A 13,022-nucleotide genomic window follows, 5' to 3' on the forward strand; every position below is an offset into this window, starting at 1 on the left:
TAATATAGACTACGGAATCAGAAGTTGGAGGTAGAGCCCATCCACCTACGTTGTAACAATTTGTCCAATGAAGTTCGGCTACAATGGGTTTGAAAATTACTGTTGTGTATGTTTTCTGTCCAACCAATCAACCAATACCATCGTAACGAACTAACTTTCCGTGACATCACCCCCTACCCTTTCCTAGGATGATGAATGGAGGTCAAGCCAAGGACCTGGCAAACCCTTTCCAGCAAACCGAGTGTCTGGGCAGGCTGTTTTATAGCTTTGCCATGATGACTTTTCTAATCATTTTCCTAATTGCCCCTGCCTCACTTTTTTTTTTTTTTTTTTTTTTTTTTGGTGGTGGTGATGGTGGCTGTGCTGTTGCTGCTGCTGGTGGTGGTTGGGGGATTTTTATTAATCCTGCTTTTGTTAATTGTAACTTTGTTTTTACTGTCTTATTTTTTATTTTTATATTTGTTTGTTTGTTTGTTTGTTTGTTTAAGGATAATGGAGAAATTGAGAAGTGGGTGCCAGAAAAAGGCTCAGGGAGAACTGACTGGCCACGGGAAGGAGGAGTAGTGTTGGCCAAAGGAAGGGTCCAAGGTGAAGCTAAGCAGGGTGGACCGGCGCCCCGCGAGTGGGAGCAAGGCACTTTGGTGTGGTCAAAGAAAATAATTTGGAAGGACTGAGGGAACCTAACGCAGAACCAAGAAAGTAGGCGTTAAGGAGAAAATTGTTCTAAAATTTGGGGGACTGTGTGGTTTTTTTTTCTCCCCCAGATTCCTTTTCAAGACTTTTTCTTTGCTCCCTTTCGCTCCTCCCCCTCTTCCCCGCCTCCTCGGCTCCCCTCCTCTCCTCAAGCGGTAATGGGAGGCTCCTAGGCAGGAGAAGCAAAAGAAGGAATTGTTTGCAAGTTCAGTCATCCAAAAAAGCGTCTTCCATATGGAGGGGTTGGGTGCGCTGGGCGCGGCGTCCCCTGCCTTGTCCGCCTGCTGCCGCCGCTGCCACCACGGCTCCGGCTTCTTGCAGTGGGGACCCTGAGCTGGGTCTCGCTGGTGTCAGCTCCGACCACACTCGCACACTCTCGCACCTCGTACCCTCCGCGGCCACACAAGCCCTTCCTCCTCGGGCCGCAACTTCTGGGTCCTGGGCTCCTTTGTTGCTCTGGCTGCGGCCACTCTCCCGTGGTGTGTGTCCCCGTGTGTCATCGCGCCGTGCGTGTGTGTCGGTGTGCGCGGGGCCGTGTGGCCCTCTCCGCTTCACCACGCGGGACCCGGAGTCCCGGCCCCCTCTTCCCCGGCTCCGGCTGCAGGAGAGGTGAGTCATGTCGCTGAAGTTTGTTTTCTTTTCATAAAAAGTTGTGTTTATTTGTTGGTTTGGGGATAGGAGGCGTGTGGGAGGCGGCCGCCGGTCCTGCGAAGCCGAGCGAGCCGTGCTGCGGGGCGCGGGCTCCAAGCGCTGGGCTGGGACTCGGACTGGGGCTCCGGGAGCTGGGCTAGGACCCAGGCTCGGGCTTCTACTGCTTGACTGGGGTTCGAGCTGGAGGCTCACTCTGGGGCTCAGGGTGTTCTGCTGGGGTTCAGACGGGGTTTGGATCCCTGAGCTGGAGCTCAAGCACTGGGCTGGGGCTTACACTGGGGCTTGGAGCGCTGAGCTGGGCTCGGGCTTGAGCTCCGATCTCTGAGCTGGGCTCTTGCTGGGGATCCCCTACTGGAGTCAGGGCCTGACGCCTCACCGAAGTTCCCGGGGCCGCCACTGCTTGTGCTACACCGCCCGGCCGAGGGCCGCCGTGCCTCCCTTCCTAGCCCGGTCTGGCTGGTTTAGCTCCCGCGGTTCCCGGAAGCTGCTCCAGTGGTAGGAAGATACCGACATCTTCCCAAAATCACCCTGACGGGCTGACAGGGTGCCTGGGCTGCACAGCCAGGCAGTAGGGACAAACCCACACTCAACACCGATTTGCCTCTTTAGGGGGAGAAGTTATCACCGGCGTTTTAAAAGGAAAATCCCAAGTAAGGGACCAAGGGAGACCAAAAGCTAGACAGCCTTAAAGAATCCCCTTGGTTGGACCCGTGGATAGGAGGCATTGAATTGTCATCCAGAGGTGTCTGTGAGAGTAAAGTATCAGCAAGAGAGGTGTGTGTGTGTGCGTGTGTGTGTGTGTGTGTGTGTGTGTGTGTGTGTGTGTGTGTGTGTGTGTGTGTGTGTGTGTGGTGTGTCCCATTGGGGATTTTGTTTCTGTTAAGTATGAGAAGGTTGAGAAGTGACTTTGTGGGTCAAGTGGGAGAGAAAGCTGTGGAAGGAAGAGAAAGGCAAGAAAAACCTTCTGCTGGGATTATGAAGGGTCTGTCAGTTTTTCAGGTGGAAAAGAACTGAGGCGTGGGAGGCAGGCCGACCTGGAGGACCTAAAGAAGCCCTGGAGGTGACTCTGTTGACTTGTGGCCTTAGGGTGATCCTTGCCCAGTCCCTTGAAACAAGAGTTGTCCTCTAGAGATGTGGCAGTTCCGTCTAAGAATACCCAAACCACATACCAGCAATCCCAAACAGGCACTTTCTGGGTGTGGTGAGGTGTTGTGAGCTCCCCTATCCCTTTCCCAGCAAGCTCCATTACAGTACATTTTTGAACTGGAGTTACCTCGTACAGGATTAAGCGGAAAGTGTTGTTTCCGGCTCTGTGCCTGAAATGTCCTGAACCAGGACATTTGTCACCTAGCTCTTTGTTGTCCAGAATTTTGAAAGCACAAACCATTGAATGAATAGCACCAGGAATTCTTGAATATGTAAACACTTATTTATTCTACCACTGGCTTCTAATTCTAAGCAAGTAGCCTAGCACCATGATGTTTTCCTTCCTTCTTTCCTTCCCTCCTTCTCCCTCTCTCCCCCTCCCTCTCTTCTTCCTTCCTTTTTCTCTTCTCATCTATTTGGCTTGGCCAATAAGTCTGTCTTCCTTTTCTCAAGAATAGCATAGAAAACATTAAAAAAGGTCATGAGGGGCTTGGATGTCCGTACAGCTGGATGTCCTGTTTTCTGAGCTTTACTTAGAGTGACTCTGAGGCAAGAGGTTGGCCACTTTGAGGTGTGGAACAGGTTTCCCAGGAGCACTCTGAGGTCTTATAATTGGCCTCTTCTTAATGGTCTAATAATTGAGACCCAGGAGATTCCCATGGTAATCTTGAAGGACTTTGGGGTCAGCAGGACAGAGTTGGGGTGGAAACAGCAGTAGAGTTATGATTTCCCAGCTAGATGACTTTTCAGAGTGAATTCATGCAAAGAGGCAAAAAATTAAAATAAGTTATAGTTCTCTCCCTGTGCCTATTGACTGACAAGGCCAGCTCCTGTGGAGACTCAGGATTTGTCCCTTCAGACTCAGGCTGCCTGGACCTATGCACTCCGAGGACTGGCATCTCAGATACTGGTCCTTTGACTTGCTTTTTATGACATCTCAGCAACACAGCAGTGCAAGAGACTTTCACTCAGGTGAAGAGGCCAAATCATGGGCTGTTGGGAGTGAAAGTTGACAGAGTCCAGGATGGGCAAGTTCTTTGACCACAGCTGGTGAGGAAGAATCTAAGGGACAACCTTGAGAGGACCCTGCTTAGCGGCCAACTGGTTGTCCAATTCATGATAAAGACTGTAATTTATGTCCCTTTCTATCCTCCACATGGGCCCAAAGGTTTCATTGTCTTTGAAGTGTTTTTTTTCCCCCCAGTGGCATGAGATCCCTGCTCTCTTCTAGGCCTCTCTGTGGTTTCCGTGGCTTGACATGAATAGGAGATTTTATTCATGAAGTAATTCTGTTCACTTCCCCCAAAGACTCCTGGGGTTTAAGAAAAGAGGGCAAGAAGTAAGCCTGAGGGCCAAGGGCCCTGGGGGGTCTGGGTTCAAATTTCAGTAGTCACTGATGTGCTTAATGACTTAGGGGGTTATCTTTGTGCCTTTCCAACAATAGCTGAATCCAATTGCACTTGGTAATTACCCACTCATACTTTCTGGTCTCTGAATAAGAAAGAGCTAACCAGGTTTCAGAAGATGTTATTACACATTGGGAGTTGGCTTCCTTTCTTCCACTCTCTAAGCTCCTTATTTTGGGGGAAGGGGATGGACATGGGAGAGGAAAGAGTGATATCTTTCTATTTTGGAAAAAAATGACCACATTTAACATATGTAATTTCTTGTCACTTCTACATGCAACAAATATTTACAGTACATTAGACACCAGGATGGGAGCTCCCTTCTCCCAGGAGAGTAAATGTTCTTCTTCATCAAAGAGTTGATTATGTAAACATGCACTGCTATTCAAAAAATGTCTTTATAATATCCATAATCCCATCCTATAATCAACTTCTTGCTTTTCACTTGTGCGTATTCACTTTTCGCAGCTTCCATAAAAGCGTAGACTGTTGTCATCAGACATCTCTGAAGTATCTTTATAATTATGACCAAAGACTCACAGAGAGCATATATATCCTATTGCATTGCTGTTGGTAGGAATAAATCAAATCCTAAGTATGCTCTCCTCTGGGACCCTAACGTGATTATTTTTTATACTTTATGAGCCCAAATCAACTATTTGAAGCAAGGGCGTTGGTAGAACATGTCTGTTTTGAATCTAGAAACCTTATGCTTACAAAAGTGTTCCAAGGGAAGGACTTTGCCTCTCTGATCCCTCAGGGTTGGTCAGAGTCGGGAGGTGGGAGTCAGGAAAGAAGCTCTAAGGATGTTTCACGCGGTGGTGTGAGCATCAGCCCTGAAACTCCATACATGCTGCTTCCTGCTGCTGCCCTCAGCTGCCCCTGCCTCCTTCTCAGTTAGCCTCCTTCTTCAAGCTTGTCCTGCCTCCCTTGACCTTTCTTCTGTTATCCACCCCCACGACCATACCAAGAGTCCCCAGTGCCCACCTGCAACCACCTCCCACTTACCCAGCATCTTTCCATCACGTAGAGCAGCCCCATGACCAGTTTGCCACTCAGCTTTAAAATCCCCATTTCTATCTTTTCCACGTGCCAATACCCCCTGCTCTGGGTTGACAGAAGAGTGGCTGACCATTGATTTCTGACAAGTTTATTCCTTGTCTCCTACACTGTCATCCAGGACCCGGTCCTCATTAAGTATCTTTTAGAAGTATTTTGTGAATGTTAATGGAAGTGTACCACTGGAGGCTTTGTAAAATATAACCATGGTTCTCTATCGCTTGTCAGTTCTAGCAAGGAGGTGGGTAAGTAGAAAAGTGCAGATGCCTGTGACCTAGGGAAAATGTTCTTCTTCTTTCTTATTCATAAAATGGATTAATAAGGGATTACTATGGTTTATAGCACTGCACCTTATAAATAGCAAGGACTTTAGAACACTTATTTTCATGATACACAAGAGGAAACAGATCTATTTCGTCAGCCTCGAAATGGGCTTTATAGACTCCATGACCTGTGAAGCCTTGGGAATGTTCAGCAGTGAGGATGCTGTAGATGTTGTGCTTCTCTGTCCTTCGTTTTCTCCCTCGGGCCTGCTGAGTCAGCTGTCTGTTCCTGGTCTGTGTTACTGCTATGACAGTGTTTCTCATCCGTCAGTGCTGGAAGAGTCCGTGGTTGAATAGAATGTAGATTTAAGGTTGGTTCCAGTCGCTCATACACTCCTGTAGGCTGAACTTGTGATGACCATGTGAACCCCTTCTCCCAAGGAAAATCCCGTCAGATATGCTGGAGACAGATCATTAAGAGATTTGGAGTCTAGGGGTTGGGGATTTGGCTCAGCGGTAGAGCGCTTGCCTAGCAAGCGCAAGGCCCTGGGTTCGGTCCCCAGCTCCGAAAAAAAGAAAAAAGAAAAAAAAAAGAGATTTGGAGTCTAAGCTTGCAATGGAAAGAGCCGGCCTAGGTTTGGGTGAGGAACGGCAAGTGTTTATGTCTCTGTCAGTGGTCTGGTGTACCAGGTGTTGTTTATCTCACAAAAGGCGGAGGGATTCTGCTTCTTACTGTCCTCTAAAGGATAGCTAAGGACTGATTTCTCTCTTCCTAATGACGAATTTGGCCTTATCTTCAAAGAAGGCCTTTGATGTTTGGGACAAGATTACCGAGCAGAGAGAAGAAATCATAGCAGTCATGTGCAATGAATTCGCTCCAGTTGCCAGAGGACATGTTGAGAAAGTAACCGGAGAGTGAGGGGTAAGCCGACTGGAGAAAAATAACCCCAAAGAAGCCAGGCGATGGGAACATGCCAGAAGAGCTTTAATCTTCTCAGAAATGAGTTTGGATGATGTTAGGTAAGATGGCAGTCAGGAAGTATGGCGGACTGGAGCCTTCATCCTCTCATTGGCTGTTCCCCCTAACGTGCTGTGTCCCTGGCACCGTGGCAGGAACCTTGCCAGCTTTCTTCAACAGTCCGTTTCTACCCTTTGCTGGGGGAGCCCATGGCATCCAGCAGTCCATTGCTGGCAGGAAGGGAAATGCAGAGCCAAGCCTAAAGTTGATGGTGAGCTAGGAAGTACTTCCGGAACCTGGGGAAAGATCGGGCCATCAGGCTAGCGGGCCATCGGATTAGCGGGCCATCGGGCTAGCGGGCCATCGGGCTAGCGGGCCATCTGGCTAGCAGGCCATCAGGCTAGCGGGCCATCGGACTAGCGGGCCACAATGATCTTTTACATCTTCTTATATGAGTCATTTCCTAGTTTCTCCCTGAAAATGCATATTTCCTCTGTGGGAGACTAAGCATGCTGGAGATGCCAAAGTCAGAGTATTTCTGTTTGCTTTGTTGTTGTTGTTGCTTCTTTTGTTGTTTCTGAGTTGAATGCAGAATCTATTGAGTCTAGGCCACCGGCATTTCTGTGCGTTTGAGGCCAGCCAGGGCTACATGGAGAACCTGTCTCAAGAGAGAGAGGGAAGAGACAGACAGAGACACAGAGACACAGACAGAGACAGGGACAGAGACAGACAATCAGAGAAACATGTGCTTGAATTTAACATCTGTTTGTCTGTTGCTTTTGCTCCTAGACGTATAAATTTCTACAATAGGTTTAGATGACTGTGAAGTCTGCTTCAGAGTGGCGGGTGAAGGGAGATTTATTTTAGGGGCAACCAAGTCACTAAGCTTCCCAATCACTCCTGGGCTTCTAAGAGATGGCCAGCACACAGGATGGCAGGTAAAGATGGCTGTGGATAGCTGGTCTCTAAAGGATCCCACCCAGAAAAGGCTAAAAATGGACCCTGGAAGAAAGCCCCATCACCACTTTCCCTGGCTCTCCATTATTTTTCCAGATTAGAATAAGCCAAGTGCCTTTACTAGTCTGCTCTTACCTAACATTACCATCCCAGCAGGTTTATGAGGTACAGGTCATAGTTAATTGAAGAGGAAAATTGGGGGGTTCTGGGTTTATTGGTTTTCCATGAAAGGAGAGGCTGCCTTAATCATTTCACAAATCACCTCTCCCACGTGATTCTCTTTCCTAAGCGACTGTCATCTTTCAGTAGTTATTGTAGCTTACTTTTCTCCTCAGCTGTACTCAAAGGAGGGCAAGTTGTTAACCTGTCAGTTAGCACACAGTACCTCCTTTTGCAGATGTGATGCATAAAGTCAGGCTGTTCCCAGATGTTTACCTCTGTGGTTCTGAAAGGATATTTTGTAGAGGACAAGTTGTATACTCACTGTTGCCTTTACAGATCGAAGTTAGTTTCCGCTGTGTCACCCCATAGGCAGGCCCCTGCACCTCTTCCTTCAGACCCTGAGACCTCTCTGGTGGTCTGCCATCTGTGAAGGCGGAGTCATCCCCAGGTGACAGCCCTGTCAGGTGATTTTTCCTTCTATAGGCTTCCTTCTGTTCAGCTGTAGAGGCTGGGATAGCAGCCGGGCTCTTCCCCTGCTGGACTGTGGCAAGTTGCCAGCTATTTCCAGTGGGTGGTCTTTGACAATAAAAGATGGGGGCTGGGGGAGCTTAGTTCTCCCCAATGGGAAACAACAAGGTGGCTTTCTATAGGTGGGCTTTGCATAGGCGGCCATTCCCCTTGTCACAGACACACCACTCAGGTCTTGAATGTGCGGGGGGGGGGGGGGGGAAGGGGGGGAAGAATTAAGAAGCTCGTCTGAAGGTGGTTATTGTATGGTGTTAATTTTTGTTCTCCTGATTTTTTTTTAAACGAAGCCTTGTGTTTAGGTACAAATGGGGGAGCACACAGAAGCAGCAGGTGCCCTTCCTTCTACAAGGGAAAGATCGCACTGTCACTTCTCAGAGAAGCAAATCCCACACAACTCCATCAGTCAGGGAGGCAGCCAGCAGCGACTGCCTTTTCCCAGAAGTGGAGAGAGTTACGATTGTTTACAGGGCACCTACTGTGTGCCAGGCTTCGAGCCAAGCACTGCTTTATCCCTGCAACCCTCCAGCAATCCTGTAAGGATGGAGCTCGTCATTGCACTGTGCAGATAAGGGAGCCGAAGCCTAAATAAGTGCAGGGACTTGTTTTGGTCTCATAGCTGGTAAGTGACAGAGCCAAGATTTCATTACTGCCCGCTAACTCCAGAACTCTCATATTTAAAACAAACAAGAAAAAAAAAAGCAATCTCGTTCCAAAGCAAAAACCCCTTGACTTGGGAAAACTGTTTCTTTTGTAACTAACTGCACATAAGGGGACAGGTGGGGCTGTTTATTAGCCCTGCCTTAAATCCCATTAGTATAAAGCTAGAGCACTGAAGGGTCAGACAGCACCAGACACCAGGTTCTGTGGCACAGCCGGTGTTTGTAGGTGGTGGTAAGGGTCACGTCCACGTTTGGTTTCCCAGAACATGTTTCTTGAGACTTTCCCTTCCCCTGGGACACTGAATATAAGGCGTCTCTGCTCTACTGTGACTGCCAGATGAATCCATTTGCACCTAGGGTCTTTGCAAGTCTAATCAAGCAGGCCCTCCATTCTGTCAGTGCAGGTGAGTAGGGAGAGCTGTTTGGCCTCCTGTAGACATTTGACTGGTCAGGAGAAGTGGCAGCTTGTACAGAAAAATACCCTGGGGAAGGATTTGACAGCTTTGACAGACAGGTAACTGGCTGGGAGATGCTTCCTTGCAGGCAAATATTCAGAAGGCAGCCAGCAGAAAGGATTGGACAGGCAGTTACCTGCATGATTGCTAAGCGCCCTATTCCCTACACGCTCAGGATTGTGCTGGAGGTTTTGGTGCCGAGAATGTGTGGGGGTGTGAGCTGTGTGTGCATGTGTGTATGGGTATCTGTGAGGATGTGAACAATTGTATGTCATGGTGTGCGTGGGAAGGTCAGAGGACGGCGGCCTGGGGTGTTGGTTTTTGCCTTCCACCTTGTTTAAAACAGGGTCTTTGTTGTCCTCTGCTATGTAGACCAGGGTTTACCTGGGTTTCTGTAATCCTCTTCAGGTCTTCACACTGTGTGGCAAGCAGTTTAATGAGCTATATTTCCCGAATGCCATTGGTTGTTTATGTTCCTTAGTTTTCTTAAACAAATGCAGGAAGCCTGGAGCCATGATATTCTGGATGTACCTGGGATTACAATGGAGCAATTCGATGGAGTGATGGAGTGTTTATCATCACAAGCCGCCTCTTCTCCATGCTTGTGCATGCAGTGAACTGGCTCAGGCAGCTGACAAGCCCGAGCTGTCACATCTGTGCTCACTCACCTTGAGTTCAAAGATAAGAAATTCCAGGGAATTAGCCAGAGGTCGGCTGGGCTCAAGGGATCTGCCTCCTCGGTGGGTGTGCTTGTTTTCCTTTGCAAGATTCTGAATAGAAGAAGGCCATTCGATCAACCTCAGAAACTCTCCTGGGTTCTTCCAGACCTACATTCTTTCCCTCCCCCTGGGAAAAAGCAGCTGAGAGTCTCAGGGTCCCATTACAGTTGGTTAGGAAAAAGAACCAATGTAACAGAATTCTAGGTGGCATCCTTCTCTGCAAAAGGAAGGGATAGGCAACTAGGATATTTATTGGATGCCTTCTGAGCAGGCAGGGAATCACATTAGAAGGTGGCATGCTGGGGGGCGGGGTGCGTATTTTGCAGGAGGGTCAGTGCTCCTGGATTTATTCTAGGTATAATATGTGTGTCGTCCCAACTAAGGGGAACCAGTTTGGGTTCACCTTGACTTTGTCAATCTCTGAGTTGTGACCCTGTCCAAGTTACCAAAATACTGGGATCCCAGTTTCTTCAGGCTGTTAAAGGGGAAGGAAAGGGGCCTCATATAAAACACATGAATGCACTGTGAGCTATTAGTAGGCAGCGACTTGTGAGCCAAGAGGATGAGTAGAATGAACCTTCCTGGAGATGAAAAGGATGCCCAAGAGAGAGGCTTTGATGGTGGGATCACCTTTAGCTCCAGGACTCCTAAGAAGAGGAAGAGGGAAATGGACCTTCTTGGAGGTGAGAAGGATGCCCAAGAGAGAGGCTTTGATGGTGGGATTACCTTTGGCTCCAGGCTTCCTGAGGATGGAGGATGGAGAGGAAAAGGAGCGCAGTATAATGGGGCCAGGCCTAGCTGCCTGCTGGATACTCATTTGCCAGCCTGCTGCCTCTCCAGTGCAGCACAGCTCAGCCAACCCATTATGCCAGAAATCCTGGCTCATCCTGCACTCTGCTCTTTATCTCCTCTTCCACCTTGTTATTTATTTCTTATCTCTGTGCAGTGCTGGGGGTGGAACCTAGAGCCTCCCACGTCTTGGCAAGCACAACGCCATTGAGCCACACCCTCAGTCCTGATAGCCTACTCTAAGTTGACAATTTTAAGGCTGTTCTTGCAAATGTTTGTAGAATTCTTGACTCTTTACCATCCTAGTCTTCTATGCACATTACTAAACGGCACTGTGGAGATCAGTTTGTTGTTTGTTTGTTTGTTTTTCTGCCGAAACCCATCTGTTGTTCCTGGTTTATCCAAATACCATTGGCTCCACCCCTTCCTGGGCTCCCTTACCTGGCCTGCTTGCCCACCTCCATACCTCAATCCCAGCAACACATACCTCCTTGTCTCCTCAAACTGGCCAGGCATCCTCCTGCTCAGGGCTTTTGCCCTGCCTTGGTCTTCAGTCTGGAAGGCTCTTCCCCATGTCCTTTCCTTATGTCACAAGGCTCCCCTGTTGTCTCAGCCTGGTACCCTCTGTCAAGCAACTCCCACCATCCATCTCTCTCTTCAGACTAATCCTTATTTCCTCATGCTGTCACCTCCTGACATAAACTTATTCATTCATTTGCACATCACCTCCTTCTCTGTAACATGAGGCCAAGACTTTGTTCTGTTCATCGAAGCCCTTCTGTGTCTAGAATAGACATCTGCAGGACTCCTATTAACCTTAAAACCTCATGTAATAGGAGTTTCCAACAATGAGTTGGGCGGTGGTGACACACATTTAACCCCAGGACTTGGGAGGCAGAGGCAGGCTGATCTCTGAGTTGGAGTCCAACTGGGTATATATCCAGGACAGCTAGGACTACACAAAGAAACTCTGTCTTGGACAGAGAGAGGGGGAGAGGGAGAGGGAGAAGGAGAGGGAGAGGAAGACGAAGATGGAGACGGAGACGGAGACAGGGGGAGAGAGAGAGAGAGAGAGAGAGAGAGAGAGAGAGAGAGAGAGATTTCGACAATGAAATAGTTATCCCTGGTAGCCATTGGGCCCATTAATTGCCTCAGTACTAAACATCTCCACCTTTTCTTGTTATTCTCCTCAAAACAACCCAGTATGTTTGCTGTTTACAGAACATTTATAATATGTCTTAGGGTTTCCACTGCTTTGAAGAGACACCATGACCAAGGCAACTCTTATGAGGACAGCATTTACTTGGAGATAGCTTATTGGTTCAGAGGTTTAGTCCAATATCACCAAGGTGGGAACCATGGCAGTATCCAGGCAGGCATGGCACTGGAGGAGGAGCTGAGAGTTCTACATCTTATTCTGAAGGGAACCAGGAGAAGACTATCTTCTAGGCATTTAGAATGAGGATCTCCAAGCCCGCCCCCAAAGTGACTCACTTCCTTCAACAAGGCCACACCTACTCTAACAAGACTGTACCTCCTAATAATGCCACTCTCTGGGCCAAGCGTATTCAAACCACCACACAGTGTATTATTGTAAGTGATCTAGAGATGACCTATAGGTATATGGAAGAGTTTAGTTAAATGCAAATACTGTGCATAAGATAGTAATCTTATGTGAAGGACTTGAACATCCACAGATTTGGACCATTCTTAAGTAGATGCTGGAGCCAGTACCCACAGGTATCAAAAGACAATTACAGTTTTCCATAGACTCATACAGGCAATGCATTCTGGGATGTGCGTGTGTGCGAGCACTCAGGGGTGGGGGGGGGGGTGCCACAGTGTGCCTGATTTAGAAAAGCCTGAAAATGGTGCACAAGACCACAGCACATGGCCACTTCTCTAGGTGGCAGGTTTCAGGAATGTTCATAGGTGAGTCATCTGTCTTTCCTGATGTCCTCTCTGTCCTTCACACATTTCAACAGAGTTTATTGAGCATCTACTTTTTGGACTGTCTGAGAGGTACAGAAAAACTTTGTGGTGTATTTGAAAAATACAGGGTGCCCTGTGTCTTCATTACGGAATCACACGGACTCTTAGCTTCACTGCCAAAAAGACTTCCTTGGCACCTGCTCTTCATTCTCTCCTACCTTCCTTCAGGTGCCCGGAGATACTGGTCCTGTCACTGTAGTGTTACCCAGCAGGTAGCTGGGCTCACCCTCTTTCACACGCCAGGGCTCTGTTTCGAATACAGCTCTCTCTCCTTGTACTTCATGTGCGCATCCAGATAGGGAGGTAGAAGCTAGCAACGCAGGGCTTCAAGCCCTTCGCTGACTCCCACTTGACCAGAGCCCTGTGGTTCCATAGTGTGGCCCCTTATCATCTTCCACTGGCCTTGCCTGGCTCTGGTGCTACTGTCAGGAGCTAACTGCCTAGGTTGGGTTCCGCATCTACAAGAATCAGCTGGGCGGATCTTCCTGTCCCGGTTTGTAAACACACAGGCAGGAGAAGCACATGGGGTTGTTTGTTTTACTTAATAGTGTGGAAGTATAAGTCCCCCAGGCAGGTAGTGCCCCT

At 48.4% G+C, this 13,022-nt stretch overlaps 1 protein-coding gene across 4 annotated transcripts in view; it reads left to right on the forward strand.

Annotated features, from left to right (window-relative positions):
• Positions 1–890: 890 nt before the first annotated feature.
• Boc (BOC cell adhesion associated, oncogene regulated) overlaps positions 891–13,022 on the forward strand; it is a 75,305-nt gene continuing 63,173 nt past the window's right edge. For 3 of the 4 annotated variants that reach the window (XM_087576602.1, XM_087576603.1, XM_087576604.1), the window contains exon 1: positions 903–1,302. The gene's annotated coding sequence lies outside the window, so the exon portion shown is untranslated. Of the gene's footprint in view, positions 1,303–13,022 lie in introns of all 4 variants that reach the window. The other variant, NM_001108317.2, reaches the window with a different exon arrangement.

Source organism: Rattus norvegicus, chromosome 11, assembly GCF_021556685.1.
Source record: "Rattus norvegicus strain SHRSP/BbbUtx chromosome 11, alternate assembly SHRSP_T2T, whole genome shotgun sequence".
NCBI classification, from domain to species: domain Eukaryota; kingdom Metazoa; phylum Chordata; class Mammalia; order Rodentia; family Muridae; genus Rattus; species Rattus norvegicus.